Genomic DNA, 22,425 nt, shown 5'->3' on the forward strand with positions numbered 1-22,425 from the left:
TGCCAATCCTACCATGCTGACCCTACCGTGCCGACCCTACCGTGCCAATCCTACCATACTGACCCTACCGTGCTGAGCCTACCATGCCAATCCTACCAGGCTGACCTTACCATGCTGACCCTACCATGCTGACCCTACCGTGCTGACCCTACCGTGCCAATCCTACCATACTGACCCTACCGTGCTGACCCTACCATACTGACCCTACCGTGCCAATCCTACCATGCTGACCTAACCATGCCAATCCTACCATGCTGACCCTACCGTGCCAATCCTACCATGCTGACCCTACCATACTGACCCTACCATGCTGACCCTCCCGTGCCAATCCTACCATGCTGACCCTACCATACTGACCCTACCATGCTGACCCTCCCGTGCCAATCCTACCATACTGACCCTACCGTGCCAATCCTACCATGCTGACCTTACCATGCTGACCCTACCGTGCCAATCCTACCATAATGACCCTACCGTGCCAATCCTACCAGGCTGACACTACCATGCCAACATAACCGTGCCATACCAGCCTACACAGAGCAACACACAAAATGCTGGAGGAACTCAGCAGGTTAGGCAGCATCTATGGAAATGGATAAACAGTTGAAGTCTCAGGACTGGATAGGAAGGGGGAATCCTTCAATAGAACTGGAAAGGAAGGGGGACAAACCCAGAGTAAGAAGGTGGGGGAAATGAAATTTTGTAGGTGAGAACAGGGACCCACCTTCTCTCTCACCTGACCTGCTGAGACCCTCCAGCACTCTGAGGGAGTTTGATAGATTGTTGATGTTATAGCTTATGAGAAATGGAATTAGTGCAGTAAAGTTATCACCGAGGTAAAAAGATTGTCCGTGTTCTCGGTGGAGTGACAGAGAAAATGAGATGGGCTGAATGGCCTCTTATCCCTCGTGTCCCTCATATTCTATTTGAGTGCTGGAGTTGCTGATAGCTTTGGACAGCCCAGTTCATAACACAAACCAGCCTCCCCTCATTTGACTCCATCCACACTCCCGGCTACTCAGTAAAACACCACCCACCCTGGCCATTCCCTATTCTCCCCTCGCCCATCGAGAAGAAAATACAAAGGTCTGAAAGCACGTACCACAGGCTCAAGGACAGCCCACTGTTACCAAACTCTTGAACAGACCTCTCTTACACTGAGGATGATATCACTTTATAAAACTTATTTTCAGATACGGCACAGTAACAGGCCCCTCCAGCCCTACAAGCTCACGTGGCCCGTTACACCCATGTGACTAATTAACCTACTAACCCGAAAATCTTCAGAATGTGGGAGGAAACCGGAGCACCCAAGGAAGCACACAAGAATTGTGTATTTAGTGTTTCAGTAACATTGTGAATATATTGTTTGATTAAGCATTCTTTGTTATTTAAATAATTCATTATTGCTTATATGTAAAAGTACGTGAATGGCATACATCATCACGATACCACGTCATGTGCACCTCGATTAAAGTGAAAACCAAAGTTAGACTTGTATTCCTGGCTCTCTTGTTTTCCTTTCAATTAGTTTTATGTTTTGGAGCTACAAAACACACTAATGGGGAGAACTCCTTGCAGACAGCAGCCCAACTGTACCCAGATGACTGGTAGTGTAATAGTGCTATGCTAACCACTATACTACTGTGTCAATTCCCCCCACCCACTCCCCTCCAGTAGCTTTTATACTTCCTGCATTGTTATTGTTTTGCCTTGTTCTACCTCAATCAGTGCGTAATGAACTGATCTGTGTGAAAGAAAAACTTTTCACTGTATATTGACAATAGCAAACCAATACCAACACTTTCTACCCCCAATCTGACATGGGATCAAAATTCCCTGAATCACCATCCCACCATCCCCTTGTTAAATTCCATCTGCCATTCCCTTGCCCACTATCCTGAGATAGGTACCCCCAATCGGCAGTTGGTTCTGCTTGGACTTTCTCTTGTTAGAGATGACCCTCATCTGACAGTTGCCTCCTCTTTTGCCATGGAGCCCCCTCTCAGGGTGGAGGACCAACATCTCATATTCCCTCTAAGTAACCTGCAAGCTGTTCTCACAGATATTGATTTCTCCTTCAGATAATTTTCTCTCCCTCTTCCCTCTTCATCTATTCCACGCTCTGGCCTCTTCCCTCTTCTCTTCACCAAATATAATCCTTCCCTTTCTTCTATGGTCCACCCTCCTCACCTGTAGGATTCCTTCCTCCCCAGCTGGCTTCACCTATCATCTCCCAGCTTCTTACTTCCCCCCGATCCCCCACCCACCTGGCTTCACCAATCACCTTCTGGCGTGACCTCCTTCCCGTCACCCCACATTCCTATTCAGGCATCTTCCCCCATTCTTCTCAGTGCAGTGAGGGCTTCTCCCCCCCCCCCCCCCAATGCAATTTCTCCTCTCTCCATCTGTTGGAAGCCAGTGTGATGAGATCTGAAGGATTATCCAATATGGATTGTTCCTTTAAAAAGAGAGAGAGCGGAAAGCATGTGTGCTATTTCAGCGAGAGAGATCAACGAAAGCCTGCATGTTGCCTTGGAAACGGAAAGGCAGAACTATATGATGGACAGCTAGTGTTTAGCACTTGTGGAATATATACAAGGTCAACTGGCTTGGTAATCAGACAGACCAGAGACACAAGGAGGACACAGACACTGGTTGAGCTTTGTGTGCCCACGAGAAAGGTGGGGATTTTGCTCATAGTGTGGACATAGGGGTGACTGGTGGAAAGCTATCGGTGTGTTTAACCCTCGCCTGTGTTGATAGCTTTACTGTGGGAAAATGGCACGCTCTTTTGTGTGGTCACAGTCGGTGACTTTCATAAGCAGGAGGACAATGTGGAAGATTCAAAGGCATCGGCATCTCTCTCTCTCTCTCTCTCTCTCTCTCTCTCTCTCTCTCTCTCTCTCTCTCTCTCTCTCTCTCTCTCTCTCTCTCTCTCTCTCTCTCTCTCTCTCTCTCTCTCTCTCTCTTCTACTCAATTTAATATCCAGAACTGAACTTACTTCATACCTATACCATTCTAAGACTGTATCATTTCACCACCTAAGCTTGAAGGAGTTTGGGAATATTATTTACTCACTTATATATGCATATACACTGCCGACCTGTTTGCCTTATCTTGTTTTATATTACCTTTTCATGTAGATACTAATAAAATAGTGCTTATAATGGAAGACTCAGACTCCAGGTGTGTCCATTTCTGCTGGTCCTTTATGACCTGATACGGGTACATCACAACATTGGGGGCTCGTCCGGGATATGAACGTATTGGTGGGAGCCATTCTGAAATTTTTTGGGTGCTTGACTCAATAGTTGATCTCATTTTGGGGAATCCCATCTGATTTGAGTGAGTGGAATATCAGCAGAAATGGAGTTTGAGGTTAATAAGTTTGTGGCAGAACCAATTCCTGAGGCGTTGGATGATGCTAAGAGGGAAGTGCTGTTGGGAATTGCTCATAAGTTAAAAGTTAAGGTGACTACTAGAATGAAGAGGGCTCAGATGCAGCTGTTAATAGCACAGCATTATGTCTCCAAGGGAATATTTGAAGAGGAGGTGTTGGAAATGTTTGCTGAAGGTAAAGTATTTACTGATGCTGAGGTTCAGCTTCAGGCAGCAAAAATGAAGTATGAGTATGAGTTGCAATTAAAACAGCTCGAGGCTGTGGAGGCAGACAAGCAGAGAGACGAAGCAAAAAGGCAGAGGTGGTTCGAGCAGGAAAGGATAGAGAGGATACAGCAAGGAGGTCCAGTGCCAGGTCATGGTGAGGAGTTGTTGGTACCGTTTAATATCAGCCAATAAATTAATTTAGTACCGCCATTTGATGAAGCTGAAGTTGACAGGTATTTCCTGCACTTTGAAAAGGTGGCCCAGACTCAGCAATCGCCAAGGGATCAGCGGGCTGTCATGTTACAAAGTGTGCTGAAGGGGAAGGCTCAGCAGGCGTATTCTGCCCTGACCCTTGAACAGTCCAAGGATTATGCCACAGAGAAAGATGCTGTGCTTATGGTTCATGAGTTGGTTCCGGAGGTGTATAGACAGAAGTTCAAAGATTTGAGTAAGTATTGGAACCAAACCTATGTGGAGTTTGCCCATGAAAAACGGGTGTACTTTGATCATTGGTGTACCTCAAAAAGGGCGAATGAGGATATTGACAATTTAATAGAATTGATATCGATTGAAGAATTTAAAAACTGTGTCCCTGACAGCATAAAGACGTACTTGAATGAAAAAGAGGCTGAGAACCTGTCAGAGTCTGCTAAGTTAGCAGATGAGTATGCTTTAACCCACAAGGTAAAGTTGTCCCCGAACAAGAGCTACCAAAAGAGTAGTAGAGATAACAAAGATACCCCACAGGTTAAACCAGAGAGTAAGTTAGGAGCTAGTGACAAGAGTACGGAGGAAGGAAAGCAGTTAAAAGGACAATTTTCCAATTTTACCTGTCACTATTGTAAGACGTCTGGTCATATGGTGGTGAATTGTTTTGCTGTGAAAAGAGAAAAAGGAAAAGAAAAGGAGACAATCCCAAATGGTTGAGTTCAGTCGGTTGAGACACGATGGAGAAAGAAGGGGTCTGACTGAGTGCAAGAGAGATTTAAACAGTTTATCTCAGATGTGTTTGTGTCTGTAAAAGAGGGGTCAACTCCGGTTCCAGTGAAAATATGGAGAGATACTGGGGCTTTTCAGTCACTGATATCGGATAGTGTTTTGGACTTCAGTGATGAGATGAAAACCAATGAAGACAATATTATTAAAGGAATTGGAAAAGGGACTGAGTCCTTACTTTAGCATAAGGTAATTTTGAAATGCAAACTGGAATCAGGACCTATTAAGATAGGGGTACGATCTGATTTACCGATAGGCAATGTTGATGTCTTGCTGGGTAATGACCTTGCAGGTGGGGATGTTTACTCAGCAGTGCAGCTAACGAGCAAGCCTGTGGCTGACGACCCACACATGGATACTGATGTTTACCCTGTATGCACAGTAACTGGAAGCATGTCTAAAAAGGCTGCTAATGCAGATAGCTCAGGGCAGGGGGATTCTGAGTCCCATGATAACAAAAATAGGGGTTCAAATCATAAGAATTTGTCAGAGACTTTTCTACCTTCCATTTTACAACAGGATTTGTGTAGTAGGGAGGATGAGAAAGGTTTGTCCTTGTCCAGGGATGAATTTATAGCAGAACAAAGCCAAGATTCAGAAATTGTTGGAGACAGTTCTCACAAAGAGGAGGTTCAGAAGGGGTCAGTAGGATATTATCTTAAGGATGGGTGTTGATTAGAAGGTGGAGGCCACCTACTGTGCCTGCAAGTGAAGATTAGGCTATTGAACATCAAGTTGTGGTTCCGAAAGCTTCCAGGGCTGAGATTTTAAACATGGCTCATAGTATACCTTTAGGTGGACACTCTGGAGTGAGAAAGATAGTGAACAGGATTATGAAGGAATTCTACTGGCCTAATTTAAGAAAGGATGTTGTGAATTTTTGCCGGATTTGCCATACCTGCCAGGTTGTGGGGAAACCTAACCAGGTTATTCAAGTAGCACCACTTAAACCAATACCTGCTTTTGGTGAGCCTTTTTCTAGGGTCATAGTGCATTGTGTTGGCCCATTGCCAAGGACTGCAGCTGGCTATGAGTATCTGTAACAATCACGTGTGCTGTGTCTAGGTTCCCTGAAGCGGGGCCTCTCAGAAATATCAGGGCCAAGACTGTGGGAAAGGCACTCATCAAGGTTTTCACACTGGTAGGTCTGCCCAAAGAAATTCAATCTGACCAGGGTAGTAACTTTACTTCCAGAACATTCCAGGGGATAGTTAGAGAACTGGGGGCTAAGCACATTGTGTCATCTGCATATCACCCAGAGTCCCAGGAAGCCTTGGAATGGTTCCACTCTACTCTTTAAGACCATGATTTAAACATATTGTGTGGAAAATGGGAAAAACTTGGATGAAGGAGTTCACTTACTTCTATTTGCTGTTAGAGATTCGATTCAAGAATCATTGGGGTTCAGACTGTTTGAACTTGTTTTGGTCACAAAGCTATATGACCTTTGACCCTACTCAGAGAGCAGTGGTCTGTTCAGAAACTGTGTAAGTGTACATAGTTATGTTTTGGAATTCAGAGACAGACTTAACAAGGCTTGTGACCTTGCGAAGCAGAATTCACAGCACTCTCAGATAAATATGAAGCTTTGATATGTCTGGAAAGCAAGAGAACAGAGATACTGCATTGGAGCTAAGGTCCTGGTGGTGTTCCCCCTCCTTACCAACCCCCTTCAAGTGGGATTTAGTGGACCATATGAGATAATTAAGAAAATTGATTCTTCGAATTCTGTTATTAGAACTCCTGACCGAAGGAAGGCTACTCAATTTGTGCATGTAATCATGATCAAGCCTTATTATGACCCAGAGACTCACCTGTGAGTACTATTAAGACAACAGAAAAAGTTGTGGAGCCTGGTATCGAGATACCAGATAATTTTAACAAGATCAGTGTAGTCTCCACAAGGCTCGAAAATTCTGATGTTTTGAAAAGTATTGACAGAAAAATCCATCATTTGGAGCCAAAGCAGCAAAAACAATTGAAGGACTTAATTAGCAAGTATAAAGGTTTGTTCCCTCACAGTCCAAGACAGTGCACAGCTGCAGTGCATGACGTGATTGTAGATAAAGTTGATCCAATTAAGCAGCACCCTTATAGAATGAACCAAGACAAAAATAAAATGGTTGAACAAGAAATTGAATACATGCTGACAGCCTGCATTATTAGGCCATCTACCTCAGTGGGCGTCGCCCTGTGTTATTGTCCCTAAGCTGGGCAGAAGCATGAGATTCTGTACTGTCTACAGGAAAGTTAATGCAGTAACTAAAACAGACGCTTATCCTATCTCAAGAGTGGATGTCTGTATTGATAGAGTGGGGAAGGCTAAATACCCTACAAAGATTGACCTGTTAAAAGGATACTGGTGCGTTCCTTTGGCAGAAAGGGCTAAAGAAATCTCTGCATTCGTGAAACCATCTGGACTGTTTGAGTACAATGTTCTACCCTTTGGGATGAAAAATGCTCCAGGGAGATTCCAAACGATGATGAATTCAGTGATTCAGGGTTTAGAAAATACAGGGGCGATTCTCCACTAGGCGCTCATGGAGTGAGGTTGGATCCGGCTTCTCTCCATTACCGTTATTTTTTTTTAACCCAGGATCACCCTTATTTAACATACTTTTATCTACACTCAAAGTCTCTTATTTTTGAACTTTTTCTTGGGCTTTGGTTGTGAATTTTTGAAGAAACGTGCATAGAAATGAGTATAATGAGCACAAGAGCTAAAGGGTCCAATTCAAAAAACGGGAAAGATACTGATGGGAACGGCAAGAAGAAAAGAGGTGAACCTAAGCAAACTGAATTAACTTACGAGGCAATGTTGGGATCTTCTGAAGGCACAATCTATTGAACTACGCCAAAATAGTAAAGAAGATTTTCAGGTACTTCAGGACTCTTTGGTTGTGCTCGATCACGAAGTTAAACAGCAACAATCTAAAATCACAGAACTACAGGACGACGCTAGGAAGAAAGATCAGAAAATTGATCGTTTGCAACAAACTCTGTCTTTGACAGTTAAACAGCTGGAGAGTTGCAAATCCGAGATCATCGATCTTGAAAATGCATTCAGAAGACAGAATTTACGTATAATCGGGCTCCCCGATGATATCGAGAAAGGGGACCCGGTAAAATTCTTTGCTCAACTTTTAAAGGATGCATTTACCTCTGAATTTCCAAATGAACCTCTATTACTTGAACACGCTCATCGCTCTTTTCCCCGATATTTGAGCCCTGGGGCCAAACCAAGAGCAGTGATTGTCTGGTTCCACTATGTGCATGTTAAAGAACATCTTGTCTGCGTTGATCATCAATGAGCTATGATCCATTTTCAAAATTATCAATTTTGTCTTGTGGAGGATTATAGCCCAGAAGTAATGAAGGCACGATTGGCTTTTAAGCCTTTGATGTTGTAATGTTATGAAAAGGGTCTCAAACCAGCATTACTTTACCAGGCACGCCTCAGAATTACTACTCCCGAAGGGCAATGTCATGTTTTTCTTATGTTATGTATTCAGGCAACAATAAATATAGATGAGATAGGCTAGGGTTTTTATAACAAATAACACGTTTATTAAACACTGAAAACAAACCCCCTCAAAATTAAACAAACTCAAACATGACCGGAACTCAGCTGCTGGGCAGCTGCTCAAACAGTTCTTAATAGCTTTGCAGTCCCAAACAGTCTTTAAAGCGGTATTGAAAAAAAACAGTTCTTTAAAACGGTATGCCGAAAGAAAACAGTTCTTTAGAGCGATATGCCAAAAGTTCAAAAGCTCCCAGTCCTTTTAAAAGGACAGACTTTTTAAAGCGATTTAAATTCTCTTCCACGTCGATGTCCTTCGATTCCCCCGGCGTCGAACTTTCCCACGAAGAATTTTATAAAATATAATGGCTTAAAGGTACTGACCTTTCTTCCCACACTATTCTCAATCCTTTCTGGTCATCCCAGGGATTAACAGCGAGAATAGTCAACGATATCCTTCCGAATGAGGATCAAATAAGGTCGAACTTTTCCACCTTTGAAAATCGGTTCTCCTCGATTTTTACCTTCCAAACTTTTCTTCACTCTCCACGGCAAAGAAACCGTTGGTAATGACCTTTTAAACTTTAGGCATTATATAGAACTTCATTTTTAACTAAACTGCATCATCACATTAAAGCACGCAGTGACATGAAGTCATCTTGGCAAATTCCGCCACGAACTGCCCCACCTGACAGGGTAGGGTCTTCCTTTTATACCCTGTAAAAAAAAACTGTCACATGATCTCTACTGGCGGGAAAATGACATCACTCCACCATCACAAGACCATTACCTCAAGTCCAGTATAACTTCAACCCCAGTCACGTGACAAGGGTACCACTGTCACGTGTCACGGGTACGTAACACTTACTACAACCGCAGCTCGAAGTTTTTTGGATGAATACTATCCACCTGCTTCAGACACTCATTTTTAATTAATTTATAGTTTTGTAGTCCTGGTTTGAGCTTATGCACCTTTTTTTTAAAGCCTATAATTTTCCTATGATGGTCGATCTTTAAAAGCTAGCGTAGTGATATTTTACTTTTAATTATAGTTTTTTTTACTTGAAATACTCATTCTTTTCTTCTCTCCTTTTAATTTTCTTAATCTATTTTTTAATATTTTGATTTTTTGACATTTTTAGTAATGATTGACGGGGAATTTTTTGGAGGAATATCTTGGTTGTCTTTTAGTTTTGTTTAAGATGGCAGTTCATTGTTCTGATTTCATATTTCCTCTTGTTCTTTCATTCTGTCATTTTTTTCTATTTGCATTCTCCTTCCCATAATGCCTTTTTAAAAATGTTATTTTTAATTACATATGTCTTTGTTTTTGATTTATAATATACGCTGACATTTACTTTTTCTTTTCATTGTCAGAAATTATGAAGATTGTTATATTGTAATCCTTAATTTTTGGATTTTGGGTGGTCTTTATTTTAACATATATTTTTGGAGTTGCCTTCTGGAGAAACGGGGATAGATTTAGTGTTATTTCTTTTTCTGGCCTGCTTCAGGCTCAGACTGGGGGCTTTGTGGGTGGAGGGTAGGGTATGTTTCTATTTTTTTCAGTTTTCTTATTTGGGCTGATTTAGAACTGCAAAGATGTATACAGTGTTGTCACCTCCAGTTCCTCCCTGAGCTTTTGTTCCTCTTCCGGGTTCATGAGTTCACATTATGCTTAACTCTTTACATACCAAAGGGTTGATTTTATATAATTATGGCTCAGATTATAAATTTTGTCTCTTGGAATACAAATGGTTTAAGCCATCCGCTTAAACGGAAGAAGACTTTTAAAGTATTTCAAAGACTAAATGCTCATATTATTTTTATACAAGAAACTCATGTGAGGAAAGAGGGTAATCAGCGTTTTTTCAGGTTTTGGAAGGATCATCAGTTTCACTCGAATTTGCATGCTAAAATAAGAGGAGTTTCAATTTTTATTGATCCCTCAATTACATTTGTTCATCATGATAATGTTTCTGATCCGAATGGCAGATTCTTGTTTATTACTGGGTTACTTTTTAATAAAAAAGTGGTTATGGCTAATGTTTATGCTCCAAATATGGATTATCCTGAATTTTTTAATAATTTAGTTACTGCTTTCCCTGATCTAAATGAATATATGCTGATAATGGGTGGTGATTTTAATTGTTGTTTGAACCCTTTGATGGATAGATCCATATCTACTCAAGTCTTACCAAACAAGTCAGATATTCTTATCAATCCCTTCATGAACAATTCTGGAATTTTGGATATTTGGAGATTTCTACACCCCAAGGATAAAATGTTTTCTTTTTTTCACATGTGTATCATTCCGGCTCTAGAATTGATTACTTTTTTATCGACTCTCGTCTCATCCCATCTGTGATTGACTGTAACTATGACATTATTGCCATTTCCAATCATGCTCCAATTAAACTTTCTATCAAATTAATGGATAAAGTTTCAAGCATTAGGCAATGGCAATTTAATACAATTTGCTTCGACTCAGATTTTGTTGAGTTTATGAAGGAAAAGATTGATTTCTTTTCAACTAATTTTACAGAAGAAATTTCCAACGGGTCACTTTGGACACTTTTCAGACATATATCCGAGGTCATGTTATTTCCTATTCTGTTGGCATGAGGAAATGTATTAAGAAAGAAGCATTATTATTGGTTGATAAGATCAAAGAAATTGATAAGAAATATTCCATTGCTCCTAGTAAGGAGCTTTATAAACAGAGAGTCGAGCTTCAAATGGAATATAATTTATTACTTTCATCCTCAATTGAAAACCAATTAATGAAAACTAGAAGTAAGTTTTACATACATAGTGATAAATCGGGTAAATTATTAGCTACTCAATTGAAAACTGCCTCGGTTAAATGCCAAATTATTAAGATTCATAAATAAGATGGTAATTTGACAGTTAATCGTGATGAAATAAAAAAATCTGTTCAAGATTTTTATACCTCTTTATATAATTCTGATTTTCCCAATGATCCTAATACTATGTATGACTTCTTAAGGAAATCAAATTTTCTGAAATAAATCAATTTATTCTAGCAAGTTGTATTATATCTAAATAACTTTTTCTATCCCTCTATTATGGATCAAGCCTATTTGATTTGGAAAACTATAGGTATTTCATGATTTTGTGATTTATTTTTGGATAATTGTTTCATGTCATTTGAGCAATTATTTAACAAATATAATTTACCTAGATCTCATTTCTTTAGATATTTACAGGTTAGAAACTTTTTAAATACCGTCCTTCCTACTTTCCTGAACTTGTACTCTATGGGTAGTTTGGAAATTTTTTTTAGATTAAATTCCTTCTGAGAACGGTGCAATAGCATTTATCTACAACATAATTATGAAAATTCATTCAGTTGCATCTAATAAAATTAAAAATGATTGGGAAAGGGAACTTAAGCTTACCTTACCTATCGAAAAATAGGAAAAAATTCTTCAATTAGTTAACTCATCCTCTATATGTGCTAAACATTCGCTGATACAGTTCATAGGGCCCATATGTCTAACGATAAATTAGCTCATTATTGTTCTCATATAAGTCCAGTATGTGACAGACGTCATTCTGAGACCGCTTCTTTAACTCATATGTTTTGGTCATGTTCTGCTTTGAAAAATTATTGGGAAGGTATCTTCGATGTTATCTCAACTGTTTTGAATATTGATTTACAACCTCATCCTATTAGGGCAATTTTTGGTTTACCAATGATAGAACCACACCATTTAACCTCTTCAGCGTGTCGGATGATTGCATTTCTCACATTAATGGCTAAAAGATCAATTTTGCTGAATTGGAAGGAAATTAATCCTCCCACCACATTTCATTGGTTCTCTCAAACTATGTTATGTTTAAACTTAGAAAAAATCAGAAGTGTTATATATGACCCTTCTATGAAATTTGATCAGACTTGGAGGCCTTTTATTCAATACTTTCATATGATGTGATTTGACCTCTTTCCAAACCTATTCTTGTGTTAATATATGTAGGGAGGTTTGGAGCTGGTGACACTAATGGTCCTGTTTCAATTTTGATGCTATAAACAGCCCATGTTATTTTCTTATTTTTTTTTTCTGTTAGCTTAGTATTGGTTAGTTTAGTTTTTTTTTGGTGGGTATTTTTTTTGGTATTTTTTTCTTTTGTTTTCTTTTTGGATATGTTAATCCTTCTTTTGTGAACTCTACATTTGTATTTGAACATCTTTGGGAGGTTTATTACCTTTGTACTAACTGAATATATAATTATATACACTGTCTATTAACAATGTAATCCCAACAATTGTGTAGCAATACTATGTATATCCACTATTTTGATATTAATAAAAAGATTGAAAAAGAAAAGAGAAAATACAGGGGCTTATATTGATGATTTGGTTGTACAGAATGACACATGGGAAGAGCATACTTCGGCGGTGGAGAAACTGTTTGAAAAGCTGTCCCAGGCCAATCTTACCGTAAACCTCGCTAAAAGTGAATTTGGCCACACCACTGTCACATATTTTGGCTAGGTAGCAGGCCAGGGCCAACTGGCTCCTGTGCAGACCAAGGTTCAGGCTATTGCTGAGGTTCCTGGTCCAATGGGCAATAAAGTGTTAAGAAGGTTTTTAGGAATGGTTGGGTATTACTGTAAGTTTTGTAAGAACTTCGCAGACATCGCTCCCCCAATGAAACTCCCAGGGAAGAGTGAAAGACTTGTATGGAGTGACCTTTGCCAGGAGGTATTTGAATGCCTGAAAGCCATTCTGTGTTATCATCCTCTGCTCAAAGCACCTGATTTCAATAAAACATTTTCAATTGCGGTAGACGCTAGTGCTGAAGCTGCCGGGGCAGTATTTTTGCAAAAGGATGATGATGAAATTGAACATCCAGTAGCTTATTTCTCAAAGAAATTGAATGCACACCAGAAAATTTACTCCACTATTGAAAAGGAATTGTTATCACTCATTTTAGCATTACAACATTTTGCTGTCTATATATGTCCTACACTTGTAGTTTACACTGTCCATAATCCATTAGTGTTTCTGAGTAAAATGAAGGATAAGAAGAGAAGGTTACTTAACTGGAGTCTGATCTTGCAAGAATATGATATGCAAATAAAACGTGAAAGGTACTGACAACATTATAGCAGATTGTTTGTCTAGATGTTAAGTTTAAGTTTGTATAAGCTTTGCTATGTTACCTGATAATTATACATGTATTGCTTTAAGCTGTATAATTGATAGTTAAGACAAAAACTTTGCTCCTTGATCAAAGTTTTTCTTAAAAGGAGGGAGGTGTGACGAGATCTGAAGGATTATCCAATATGGACTATTCCTTTAAAAAGAGAGAGAGAGAGCAGAAAGCGTGTGTGCTATTTCAGCGAGAGAGAGATCAACAAAAGCCTGTGAGTTGCCTTGGAAATGGCAAGGCGGAACTATATGATGGACAGCTGGTGTTCAGCACTTGTGGAATATATACAAGGTCAATTGGCTTTGTAATCAGACACATCAAAGACACAAGGAAGACAATAACACTAGTTGAGCTTTGTGTGCAACGATGGGGGTTTAGCTCCGTGTGTGGACAAAGGGGTGACTGGTAGAAAGCTATTGGTGTGTTTAACCCTCACCTGGGTTGATAGCTTTACCGTGGGAAACTGGCACTCTCTTTTGTGTGGTCACAGTTGGTGATTTAATAAGTTTCAGGAGCAGAAGGACAGCATGGAAGATTTGATGGCATCAGCATCAGTCTCTCTCTCTCTCTCTCTCTCTCTCCCTTTCTCTCCCTCTCTCTCCCCTACTCAATTCAATATCCAGAATTGAACTTACTTCATACCTATACCATTCTAAGACTGTATCATTTCACCGCCTAAGCTTGAAGGAGTTTGGGAATATTATTTACTCACTTATATATGCATATACTCTGCCAACCTGTTTGCCTTATCTTGTTTTATAATACTTTATCAAGTAGTTACTAATAAAGTAGTGTTTATAATGGAAGACTCAGACTCCAGGTGTGTCCATTTCTGCTGCTCCTTTATAACCCGTTACGGGGCACGTAACAAAATTGGGGGCTCATTCAGGAAAATCACTAATAGGTGGGAGCCATTCTGACAATTTTTGGGGGCTTGATTCAATAGTTGATCTGATTGGGGGGGAATCCCTTCCAATTTGTGTGAGTGGAATATCAGCAGAAATGGAGGTTGAGGTTAATAAATTTGTGGCAGAACCAACCTCTGAGGCACTGGATGATGCTAAGAGGGATGTGCTGTTGGGAATTGCTCATAAGTTAAAAGTATGTGGGTAGAATACAACTCTGAGACTTGTCTTCTCCAGATAGCTGTAAAATACAGAAAACTATAGAAGTAGTTGATAGAAAGACATCAATCCCCCTGCACAAAATGAAAAAGAAAATAAAACTCGCAAACCCAAACCCCCCCATATGCCTTCTCCCCAAAACCTTTTATCTTCTTACCAATTAAAAAGCTATAAATCTCTGCATTAAATATGTCCAATGACTTGACCTCCACAGCCATCCAGGACAATGAATTCCACAGATTCACCATCCTCCGGCTAAAGGAATTCCTCCTCATCTCTGCTCCAAATGGACGTCCATCTATTCCGAAGCTGTACTCTCTGGTTGTAGACTCCCCATGACAGGAAACATCCTCCCTACACTCACTCTACCTTGGCCGATAGGTTTTAATGAGATCCTCTCCTCTTTCTTCTAAACTGTCCAGCCAGTACAGGCCCAAAGTCATCAACCCTTTCTCTCCCGGATCATCCTGCCACTTTCTCCTGTGTGTGTGGGATTGTGCTGAGTTGGAGAGTTGGTGGCTGGGAATAATTCTGTACACAATTCCCACACCTCTTACAGAATGAAGAGTCAATAAAGTCTTCACCCACAGGGGAGTGACTCCCCGAGAGGTTCGGAGGCCCAGCCACTCGGTGTGTGAAAGACAGGGATTGATAGACACAGGAGAATTGTGTTATTTTGCTACTCATAGTGACAGCACGATAATAGGCCCTTCTGGCTCAACGAACCCACGCCCCCAATTACACTTTGCGACCAATTAACCTACTAACCGCAACATCTTTGGAATGTGGGAGGAAACTGAAAAAGCCAGAGGAAACCCACAAGGGGAACGTAAAAACTGTGGTGGGAATTGAACCATGATTGCTGTCGATCTGCTAACCACTACAGTACCATGCTGACCCTACAGTGCCGACCCTACCATGCCAACCCTAGCGTGCCAACCCTAGTGTGCCAATTCTACTGTGCCAATCCTACCAGGCTAACCCTACCATGCCAACACGACTGTGCCATACCAACCTATTCATGCTGGAAATTCAGAGCAACACACAAAATGCTGGAGGAACTCAGCAGGTTGGGCAGCATCTGTGGAAATGAATAAACAGTTGAAGTCTCAGTACTGGAAAGGAAGGGGAATCCTTCAATAGAACTGGAAAGGAAGGGGGACAAAGCCGGAGTAAGAAGGTGGGGGAAGGAAAGGTTGTAGGTGAGAACAGGGACCCACCTTCCCTCTCACCTGACCTGCCGAGTCCCTCCAGCACTCTGAGGGGGTTTGATAGATTGTCGATGTTATAGCTTATGAGAGATGGAGTTAGTGCAGGAAAGTATCACCGAGAGAAAAAAATTGACCATATGCTCTGTGAAGTGACAGAGCAGATGTGATGGGCTGAATGGCCTCTTATCCCTTATGTTTCTCATATTCTATTTGACTGCAGGAGTTGCCGATAGCTGCAGACAGCTCAGTTCATGACACAAACCAGCCTCCCCTCATTTGACTCCATCCACACTCCCGGCTACTCAGTAAAACACCACCCACCCAGGCCATTCCCTATTCTCCCCTCGCCCATCGAGAAGAAAATACAAAGGTCTGAAAGCACATACCACAGGCTCAAGGACAGCCCACTGTTACCAAACTCTTGAACAGACCTCTCTTACACTGAGGATGATATCACTTTATAAAATTTATTTTGAGATACGGCACAGTAACAGGCCCCTCCAGCCCTACAAGCTCACGTGGCCCCTTACACCCATGTGACTAATTAACCTACTAACCCGAAAATCTTCAGAATGTGGGAGGAAACCGGAGCACCCAAGGAAGCACACAAGAATTGTGTATTTCGTGTTTCAGTAACATTGTAAATATATTGTGTGATTAAGCATTCTTTGTTAATTAAATAATTCATTATTGGTTGTATGTAAAAGTACGTGAATGGCATACGTCATCATGACAGCACATCATGTGCACTTCGCTTAAAGTGAAAACCAAAGTTAGACTTGTATTCCTGGCTCTCTTGTTTTCCTTTCAATTAGTTTTATGTTTTGGAGCTACAAAACACACTAATGGGGAGAACTCCTTGCAGACAGCAGCCCAACTGAACCCAGATAACTGGTAGTGTAATAGCGCTATGCTAACCACTATACTACTGTGTCAACTCCCCCACCCCCTCCCCTCCAGTAGCTTTTATACTTTCTGCATTGTTATGGTTTTGCCTTATTCTTCCTCAATCACTGTGTAATGAACCGATCAGTGTGAAAGAGAAGCTTTTCACTGTATCTCGGTGCATGTGCCAATAGCAAACCAATACCAACACTTTCTCCCCCCGATCTGACATGGGATCAAAATGCCTTTAATCACCATCCCACCAACCCGTTGTTAAGTTCCGTCTGCCATTCCCTTGCCCACTATCCTGAGATAGGTACCCCCGATCGGCAGTTGGTTCTGCTTGGACTTTCTCTTGTTAGAGATGACTGTCATCTGACAGTTGCCTCCTCTTTTGCCACGGAGACCCCTCTCAGGGTGAAGGAGCAACATCTCATATTCTGCCTCAGTAACCTCCAAGCCGTTGGCACAGATATTGATTTCACCTTCAGATAATTTTCCCTCCCAATTCCCTCTTCTTCTATTCCCCATTATAGCCTCTTTCCTCTTCTCTTCACCAAACTATAATTCTTTGCTTTCTCCTAATGTTCCACTCTCTTCTCCTGTAGGATTCCTTCCTCTCTACCTGGCTTCACCTATCATCCCCCAGCTTCTTACTTCACCCCACCCCTCCACCCACCTGTCTTCACCTATCACCTTCTGGCGTGGCCTCCTTCCCCTCCCCCACGTTCCTACTCAGGCATCTACTCCCTCTTTCTTCTCAACTCGAAACGTCGACTGTTATTCATTTCCACAGATGCTGCCTGACCTGCTGAGTTCTTCCGGCATTTTGTCTGTGTTGCTCTGGTTCCAGCGTCAGCAGAATCTCGTGTCTGACAGTTGTGTTGTGCAGCATCACTTGCCACTTCTCAGCCCGTGCACAGACATTGTCGGAAACTTGCATGCAAGCGCTGTTTCACTTACCAAGGAGCCGGTAACAGAAGGGAATGATGCACACAGTAGCCTTATTCAGAACATGGGATCCAGGGCCTGTACTATTCTATGTTCTATGTTCTATGTTGACACCCTTCAGTCAACATCTCCCTCTGACCTTGTAAAGGAAGATAGGGCTCTGAGGACAGTGAGGGCTCCCCCCCCCCCCCCATGCAATTTCTCCTCTCTCCATCTGTTGGAAGCCAGTCTGACGAGATCTGAAGGATTATCCAATATGGACTGTCCCTTTAAAAAGAGAGAGAGCGGAAAATGTGTGCTATTTTAGCGAGAGAGAGATCAACAAAAACCTGTAAGTTGCCTTGGAAACGGCAAGGTGGAACTATATGATGGACAGCTGGTGTTCAGCACTTGTGGAATATATACAAGGTCAACTGGCTTTGTAATCAGACACACCAGAGACACAAGGAAGACACTGACTGTGGCTGAGCTTTGTGTGCCCACAACAAAGGTGGGTTTTGCTCACAGTGTGGACAAAGGGGTGACCGGTGGAAAGCTATCAGTGTGTTTATCCCTCATCTTGGTTGATAGCTTTACTGTGGGAAACTGGCACTCTCTTTTGTGTGGTCACAGTCGGTGACTTTGAAAAGTTTCAGGAGGAGGAGGATGACATGGAAGGTTTGATGGCATTAGCACATCTCTATCTCTCCAATCTACTCAATTCAATATCCAGAACTGAACTGACTTCATACATATACAATCGTAAGACTATCATTTCACCACCTAAGCTTGAAGAAGTTTGGGAACTTTATTTACTCACTTATATGTGCATTTAGTCTGCTAACCTGTTTGACTTATCTTGTTTTATATTACTTTATCACGTAATTACTAATAAAATAGTGTTTATAACAGAACTCAGACTCCCGGTGTGTCCATTTCTGCTGGTCCTTTTTAACCTGTTACGTGGTACGTACCACCAGATTCTCTTTTTATTTAACAATAGAAGTTCTAACAGTTTGTTTATTTCTCACTGAGCTTCTCCTTCACCTTTTGCTGAATTTCTCAATCCTTGGGCTTTTATTTGGATTATCAAAAGCCGACTTCTTTGATGCTGAACTTCCTTTAACTGGGTTACGGTGGCGCCAAAGCTCCTGTTTCTATCTTGTAGTGCTCAGTGACTCTATGAAGCAATCTTCCAGGTGAGTTTGGGAGATAAATATGTCTTGTACAGTAACATGAAGGTATAGGTCTCACAAGGTTTGGATATGGCCCAAGTGCGGAGCGAAAAACACTGAAGCAGGTCAATAGCTCACAGACTTTAATGCAAACCGTGTTATTGGGAAAAGAAAACAGTAAACACTAGGCCAAACAGGACCATTAACTGAAACCCTCAAATGGAAAATGTAGCCTACACTGAGAATGAAAAGGACAATGAAGAATAAAGTGAATACTGCTAGCCTTCAGAGTCAGTTGACTCAACAGTCCAATTTATCAGGCAAGGTGGAATGCAAGGAGGCATCCAATCATAGCTGTGTCCAAGTCTTGACAAATACTATGACAGAATGAATGGAGTGTGACAGGGTCCAGAAATGACCCTAGTTTGTGATGGGGTCCAGGATTAACCCTATGAACTGTGCTGCTATTAAGAGCGAGAGAGAGGCATCCAATGCAATGAGAGAGGGACAGAGACTGATAGAAAGATTGATGTTATGGTTTCTCTACAAGCTTGTTTACCTTTCCACAAAGACACTTGCCTGTTTGTAAAACTTACAGAGAGAGGAGGACGAAGCAGGTTGATGGATAGCAGGTGTCCAACATGTGGAGATAAAAACCAGGTCCGCTGATACAGACAGACACACGGTTTCAGATACTGAAGGAGTTTTTTGCACCCACAGGAAGGTGGGGTTTTTGGAGTATCGATTCAGGGAAATGAATCAGTGGCTCTCGCAGTGTGAAAAGGTGTGACCGGTGGGGAAGTATTTGTGTGTTCACCCTTGCCTGGGTGATAATTCCATCACTGAAGAATGGTCACACATGTTATGGTCATAGTCAATGACTACAACAGGACTTAGGAAGACAACAGGAAGATCGACGGCATCAGCTCACCTCTCACCTCACTCTATCTCTCTCCAATGTTACTCAAGTAACTACCTCGAACTGAACTGAACTCGCTTCATCATCGTAAGACTATATCCATCCACCCTGAGGTTTGAAAGAGCCTAGTTTTGTTCCTATTTTCACACTTACGTATATATATCATTGCAAACCTGTTTGATATATCTGCATTTATAGTACTATATTGGGTAGTTACTAATAAACACTATTAGTTAATAGCAATCCCAGACTCCAAAATGTGTTATGCCATTTCTGCTGGTGCTTTAACCCGTCACGGGGTACGTGACAGGAGTTTAATACTATCACAATGAAATAATAATTAGCTGACACGTGCATATTCACAACACAATTGCCGTATCTCCTGCGCTGCCGAATCCATGGTTGTGACAGAGCCCCCCGCTCTAGGCACAGCCCCTGAGGCACCACTGACTTGTGCCCGCTGGATGTCCCGAATGAGGGATTTGTCCAAGATGTCCTTCAGTGATGCTGGTAGATAAGTGCCATGGTGTGCACTGCCAATATCGGAGCCAAAGACTTCCACGTAGAGACAGAAACAAGAGCTTTTATAGAAATAACTCGACCAAGTGACACCGTGAGATGAATCAGTCTCAAAATGAGGACCCTCTGATGGGAGCTAATCGGGCATCTGCTTCAACAATAAAACTAACACAGAATCCCTGAGCCAACAAAATAAACTTAGCAAATTTAAACAGAAAGCACCAGGAAACAGCATTACAAAGAGCAAGAAAAACACAAGGAACTCTTAGACCATCAATAATTATTTCTAAGCAACAATTAGCCAATTCAGATGCTCTAAATGCCTCCGAGCCCACTGCTCTCTGATGCCCTGCACAGGCCTGAAGAAGTCACGACAGGACCCCCTCCCTATAGCTGGCAGCTGATGGCCCAGGAGAACCTGAAAACTCGAGATCCAGGAATGACTCGCGTGACCTAGGGAACTTAAGAGGGAGGCACAGGGAACTCGAGAGGCAGGGAGACTCAGGAATCCAGAGAGACCCGAGAACCCCAACAGACTGAGAGACCAGGGAACCCCAACAGTCTGAGAGACCAGGGAACCCCAACAGACTGAGAGACCCGAGAACCCCAACAGACTGAGAGACCCGAGAACCCCAACAGACTGAGAGACCGGGGAACCCCAACAGACTGAGAGACCCGAGAACCCCAACAGACAGAGAGACCAGGGAACCCCAACAGACTGAGAGACCGGAGAATCCCAACAGACTGAGAGACCAGGGAACCCCAACAGACTGAGAGACCCGAGAACCCCAACAGACTGAGAGACCAGGGAACCCCAACAGACTGAGAGACCGGAGAATCCCAACAGACTGAGAGACCAGGGAACCCCAACAGACTGAGAGACCAGAGAACCCCAACAGACTGAGAGACCAGGGAACCCCAACAGACTGAGAGACCAGGGAACCCCAACGGACTGAGAGACCAGGGAACCCCAACGGACTGAGAGACCAGGGAACCCCAACAGACTGAGAGACCCGAGAACCCCAACAGACTGAGAGACCAGTGAACCCCAACAGACTGAGAGACCAGGGAACCCCAACAGACTGAGAAACCCGAGAACCCCAACAGACAGAGAGACCAGGGAACCCCAACAGACTGAGAGACCAGGGAACCCCAACAGACTGAGAGACCAGGGAATCCGGAGAGACTGAGAGACCAGGGAACCCCAATAGACTGAGAGACCCGAGAACCCCAACAGACAGAGAGACCAGGGAACCCCAACAGACTGAGAGACCAGGGAACCCCAACAGACTGAGAGACCCAAGAACCCCAACAGACTGAGAGACCAGGGAACCCCAACAGACTGAGAGACCAGGGAACCTTAACAGACTGAGAGACCAGGGAACCCCAACAGACTGAGAGACCCGAGAACCCCAACAGACTGAGAGACCTGAGAACCCCAACAGACTGAGAGACCAGGTAACCCCAACAGACGGAGAGACCCGAGAACCCCAACAGACTGAGAGACCAGGGAACCCCAAAAGACCAGTTAGTCTTTGGAATGTGGGAGGAGAATGTACAAGCAATTGAACCTGGGTCACTTGCGCTGTAATAGATTTACACCAGCTGCTACCTTACCATGCTTTTGTCTTGTTTTTAAGGTGGAATTGGCAACTCTTTGGCTGTAAAGGCCTCGGGGAGATGCCTCATACCAAGTCTATTTTATGCTTAATGCTTCCCCAGTGACCCGGAGACTTGACATCAGTGCCCTCACAGCTCAGTGCAACATTCAGCCTTGCTCCTCAGCAATACGGGTGTCGGTGTCATCAGGCTCCAATAACACACAGTGATTCCAGTTAATGGGCACATCAGGACCAGCACATCTCAGCACAAAGAAGCAGCAGTCCTAATCAGCCAAAGATTCATGGAAATAGTTAAAGAGATATAAAAAAGACAAACTGAGTAAGAAATTATGTATTTCAATGAAATACAGAACAAATTAGAACACCATCAATAGTACTACAATATCATCAAACTATGTTAGTCTGATAGTTATTGACAGAGGAATTCATCCAATGTAAGCTGCTGTGTCGTTCTGATTAACTGTAATTAAAACTATCTTCTTCAATGGCAAGATGGGATGAGTGACCAGTGTGACACGTAGACAGCTCTCTCTCTCTATCTCTTTCAATAAGGATGAAAATCTGTCAGTACTAGAGAGGGGTGGGTGGTGCTTGGAGAAGCGATGTGGAAGATTATAGAATCAGAACGGTGAGCTTTAGTCTCCACTCCCGTTGTTGCAGGAGTGATCTCTCTCCCCCTCTGTGCCTGTCTGAGACACCAATGTGCTGGATTATGGACTGCAGATTTGATGGAC

This window comes from Hemitrygon akajei, chromosome 6 (genome assembly GCF_048418815.1).
Source record: "Hemitrygon akajei chromosome 6, sHemAka1.3, whole genome shotgun sequence".
Classification (NCBI taxonomy): domain Eukaryota; kingdom Metazoa; phylum Chordata; class Chondrichthyes; order Myliobatiformes; family Dasyatidae; genus Hemitrygon; species Hemitrygon akajei.